Raw genomic sequence first — 6,000 nt, 5'->3', positions numbered from 1 at the left:
CTCAACCCTCAACACTCTAAAAGCAAATTTCCAAGAGGAGTTTACCCCCATAATCATTGGTAAGCAACTCTAATTTATTTCCTTTCAATTACCCATTACTTTTCATGAGATTTCAACATCAAATTTAGAATTTTCATGATAGAAATTAGGCCCGCCTTAGCCTCGTCACTACTTCGTCGAGGTTAGGCTAGCCACTTACAGAGTACATAGGGTCGATTGTACTCATACTACACTCTGCACTTCTTGTGCAGATACCGGAGTTGGTCGCAACAGCGCTTGGTGAGATTGCCCGAATCCAGCTACCTGTGGAGACGTGAGGTATAGCTGCACGACGTCCGCAACCATGAAGTCCCCCTCTATGTCATCATTGCTGTTTATTTTGATTCAAATAGTTGTATTTATTTAGACTATTATCTGTATTACTCGAGACGCTCATGTATTCGTGACTCTAGTTTTTGGGAGTGTATTTGGATTACGTCATTCAGTAGTTTATCACCTTATTTCAGACTATTCGATTGTTATTGTTATCATTTGATTTGAATTGTTAAAACTGGTTAATTAATATAGCTAATATTGGCTTGCCCAACAAGTGAAATGTTAGGCGCCATCACAGCCCTGAGGGTGGGAATTTCAGGTCGTGACAGTGGTTCACCTAGATATCATGTCTATAGGATGCTAATCAAAATGATTAAAAATGTTCGCTTTGGTATCTCTTCTTGAATTACATGGTCCACCTAGATATCTCGTCTATAGGATGCTAATCCAAATAATCGAGACTGCTCACTTGGTATCTCTTCTTCAATCACGTGGTTCACGTAGAAAGCATGGCTATTAGATCATATAACCAAATTTACGTTTTGAAATAGCTTCATTGTCAATCTGGCCATCTAAAAATTCTACCTATAGGACTTTATGTTAGCTGATTGAATTAATTTAATTTTAACCAATCAGATAAAAATCATGCCTATAAGGATTGAATAACTGAGCATATTCCAATTCCAGGTCTTCTTGTTCACAACTTCTCGTAATCTTGAACGTAGTTAACATAAGTGATAATTGTCTATTTAATTGACTGTGTGTATATGAGTCTATATAAGGAGGTGAAATTGAACCTTTTGTGCTACTTTCATATTGTATGAAGTCCTACTTGTTTTGATTGTGTGACGTTCAGTTTTATCATTTTGAGCAGTCTAAGAGAGTCTAGAAGCATCCACATAGTAGGTCCAAAACCTCATGGACAATAGGTATGAGACGGGTAAACACGCATAGGACGCGACTTAGAATAGAACTAGAAGGCTTAGGTAAGCAATATCAAGATAGTAATCGGGTGGCAGGAGATGATAGTCTATGCCCGCTGAATAATTTGAGCAACCCTTATACTTAAGGGAGTTGCGAAGTATTATTTATGTTGCACAGGGTGATCCTTTAAGCTAAAAAACATAGGACCCCCATACATGGTTACTACTTGTAGACTTGTTTATTCAAACTTAGATTGGACTAGGATGTGTCTTGTAATTCTTAAAAGTTGTACCAATTACTTATTAGTAGATGAGCTATTTATTTCATTTGTGTGTAGTTTCTTTAATCACTCATCTCATCCCGTTCTTCACCTTGAATGATTTAATTAGTTATTTGGATTTTATGTTCTATTGATTGAATGCTCACGTAAGTTAGTTATAATTTAATAATCCGCATGTAGTATGAAATTTGGCCGGGAACCACAACTGTGAACCTCGAAGAGTTCCTAACACCTTCTTTTCGAGGTAATTTGAGCCCTTACACGATCTTTAGTAACACAGACTAGTCAAAACAGAGTTACTTGCAAATAGGTGGCCTAACGCACCTTAAAAATCATTGGGTGGAGACTCTTCTCTTTTAATACCCATTTAAAAGAGTTGTCACACGTCGAAACCCGTTTTCTAGAGAAAACGGGGCGCGACAGCATGGCGACTCTACTTGGAAAATACTTAGGCTCTTACCATAAAGAATTCTTGCTTGTATGGATTATCGAATTATTTGGTTTCTTTCATGTACCTCCTTTTTCCCGCCCCCCCCCCCTATTTGCTTGAAATTGCTACATCATGAACCTCCTTTCTCCATCTCCTTATCTGCTTCATCTAATTATGTTTTTGAACCGTTTTGATAAATTATGCTAACTATTTCCCTTTGTCTTTTCTTTTCTATCTTGCTTATTTTATTGCATTATTTAATACTGCCTTTGTGTGCTTTTGCTATGAAAATTGTTTGATTACGTGTTATCACTTTCTCATAAAAACATGCTTCCAACATCATATTACACTCATGCCTACTATCAACATAGCGGCGCTTTATGAGTGTTCGCGCTTTCCTTAAATACTCTTGTCAAATTGGAAGGGCTTATTAGTAGTAGACTAGTCAATCAACGGTACAGTTGACGGTCCCGTGCCTTTTTCTCTCAAGTAATCCGCTTGAGATTATCAATCTAGACCCTTCTAGAAACCCATTCTGATTGAAAGGTGCATGCATCATGTTAAAACTTAGGATGGATTAAAAGTCCATGACGCATTAATCGGTTAGATAAACCTTGTCCAAAGGGATCTCCACAATCCTGAGGGACACACTTATGCTATGTGCATTACTTGGAGAAAATATGCCAACATATTGACTGTTATTGCGTAATTAATCATATATGGAGGAGGGAGGGCTAACTCTTTTATTTAATGCAGAAAATGAGGCACGGAATTTCCAGGTTTGGCATGGTCCAGAACATCCTACCTTTGCTGATTGATTGGTTGAACGGACTCGCACCGTGTAACAGAAACTATTTAAGAAGGGTACTGGTAACTTACCATCCTTGATGGATGTCCAGCCAAACATAGAACTCAATGAGGCAGCCACTATGTCTTAGGATGAAAAGAGAGTCGTCTTTCGGCTTGGTAATATGGAGATGACTCCCCTCTTGAAAGAAATCATAGGTTTCGCCAAACTTCCATGGGATAGTCCAGGTCTATTAGTGCCAAAACATTGTATGCCACGCTGTTTTATTGAAAATGGCTGGGTTCAAGAAGAATTATAAGCTGGTTTTCTTGAAGAAGTCCTACATTCCCTTTGACTTTCTCTACGAATGGTATGGGCACATTAAGTCATACCGTTTGCACCATGAGAATTGGCTATCACCTCAATTTAATGGGCTCATCATTGAGTTTATGTCTTCATAGTCTGCTTTCTGAGTTTACTAATTTTCCCAATGCAACGAGGGAAGATTCACACTCGTTTAGCCATAGTCACGAGGACCATGATGGAGGGGATTGAGGGGAAAAATACACTATTGTTCCTATGATACTAGCTGAAATGTACCAAGCTTTCGATCGATGCAAGCATGGGACTGGATATTTTGAGGGGTGCAATCTTCTGCTACAGGTTTGGTTGTTAGAACATCTCCAAAGAGGAGAATACCGTCAAGAGTTTCTAAGGCTTTTTAATGACTATATCGCCAAGTTTTTAATGACATTTACTCTTGATAGGTTTGCAAAGCCTGGAAATGCCGAGAGATGGGTACGCCTCTTCAGCAATTTGACTGATAAACAGGTACACTGGATGTTCGAGTGGTTTCCCAGCAAAGAATTCATAATATGGTCTAAAGGAGCCACCTATCTAGTATTGATTGGGTTGTGAGGCATCTACCCTTACGCTCCTATGAGGGTGATGAGGCAAGCTTGGAGGAAATAGGTTATACCTTGGGTTTCTAATATGACTCAGTATAAGGCAGACTTCAAAGGGGATGCCATTCCTTTATGAGTTTAAGGCTCAGCACATGTGGAATCAAATGATCATTGTAGATGGAGACACTATTTATCCTGACAGGTATCATGCTGGGAATATGTAATACTACCTTTCGTGGCTAGAAGACGACATAACTGGGGATGTCAAACCGAGAGTCAACCTGAAAAGAAGAATCATAGATGAAGCGGCTGAGGCACAAGTAAAGTACAAAAGGTTGCGAAAGAGGGTTTTTGAATCTGAGACTAAGCATCTAGAACAACATAAGATAGACATGGAAGAAATAAAAGAATGGAAGGAGATCGCGAACAAGTCAACAGAAAGGATGGAACACCTAGAGCAAAGGTTGATGGAATTAGAAGGAAAGATGAGAAAGAGGCTTTGGGATTGCCAAGGTATGGGATACGATGAGGAAGGAAAGCTAGCAATGTCATACTTATTGCTCGATATGCGTGACCTTGGGAATGTGATCGATGGAGCCAAGAAGGAGAAGCATGGAGAAGGTCCATCTGGGACTAAATAGAATAGGAGAAAGTTCTCTTTATTATTTTATTGTTTGATTTCGTTTAGATTTGATGAAATAAGGCTCAATGCCATTAGTAACTTTATATCATTATTTTGATTTAATAACTGATTGGTTTGATTTATTTTTCGCATTAACGAAATGAGGCAACATTGGCACAAATTTTCTCCAAGTCTACTTTTTCACTTAGGCCTACCTCGAGCATAGCGAGGTCCTCAAATTAGGATGTGAACCATTATGTCACGCCCCAAACTCAGGGAGCGCGACCGACGCTCAACCGAGAGAACCCGGTCGAGCAAGCCTATTAGACTTCCTTCTACCCAAACTCATCCATGAATAAAAAGAAGATGTACTCCATTAATCAATCACTGAAAAGATTTTATTAACAACTTCCTTTTCATTCCCATTAGTAGCTTCATTCATAATTTCCAAACCATTACGAGTTTATAGAATTAATGAAAAACATAATTTCCAAGTACCAATATTTCTAGTTCAATCCCCAACATCAACCATAACCCACAACCTATCTACGGAGCCTCTAAGTACAATAGAAGAGTAATATGGAAATGTCGGCAACAAGGCACCGGCTATGCCTCAAAATACTGTACATGAGAAATAAAAGATACATGACCCCGAAATGAAGTGGGGCTTACCAAATCAGCTGAAAAGAGTGTACTGCTATCACTGATCAATGCCGCCTGCTGAAGAACCACCTGCATCCATTAAAGATGCAGCGCCCCCGGCAAAAGGGACGTTAGTACTGTCGAATAGCACTAGTATGTATAGCTAAAAATCCTCTTTCAAAATAGAATGCCCATATAAGAATAGGCAACACATAGAAACAGTAAGTCACAATCAACAATATCCAAACGTCCAGTTAAAACATAATAATTTTCAAAATAAGAGCTTCATATATAATTTTGGTTAGGAGATCATTAGCACCGATATACCACCGTCTTTGTTAGCACGGAGTTTGATCACGCCCGATCGGCTAGGCCATCTCCCCACGAACAATGTGGTTTGACATGTGATGCGAAAGAAAGTTGTTACCAAGAGTAGTACCACCATATGCGCAATATGGCGTCTGATCTCCACCCGATCAGCTAGGCCGCCTTCTTACATATGCCATGCGGGTTACTTTTTCAATCCACAAAGGTTCCAATTTCATCCCAATTAAGGGGAATAATATCACAATCCACCCCTACACCGGCACGTGTAGTTTCAGGTGTGGGCCTTATGACCCACCCTTCCTCGGTATTGCTAATGATGCTCCCAAAAATAGTTTTTGATTTGATTTGCAAACAGAAATATCATAAATACAATTGTACTCACCTCAACATCTTTCACATGGTATGAATTCTCATTAGTATTTTCAGTCATTCACAATGACAGTATTTCCTTGGCTCATTAGGCCATTCACAAGATTTTTTATTCCTGGCACGATGGCCGTATTTCATATTCCATACTTTCACCTCTTTCAATTTCAAAGATCACCATCAAGTATCAACATATAGGATATTTTAAAAATGATATACTTCAAATCCATTTGAAATGGAAACTTCAAACACAAATGGTTTCTTCCCAAAGAATGAGGCATACCAACCAACAATAGAAACACACATGAAAAATCATAAGCAGTTAATACACCATTTACTCTTGCATTACTCTTCCCCATAAATGACAATGTACAATTTCAACATATGAGTATATAGAACTCG

The sequence above is a fragment of the Nicotiana tomentosiformis genome, chromosome 11, assembly GCF_000390325.3.
Source record: "Nicotiana tomentosiformis chromosome 11, ASM39032v3, whole genome shotgun sequence".
NCBI classification, from domain to species: domain Eukaryota; kingdom Viridiplantae; phylum Streptophyta; class Magnoliopsida; order Solanales; family Solanaceae; genus Nicotiana; species Nicotiana tomentosiformis.
This window is presented reverse-complemented; position numbering follows the sequence as displayed.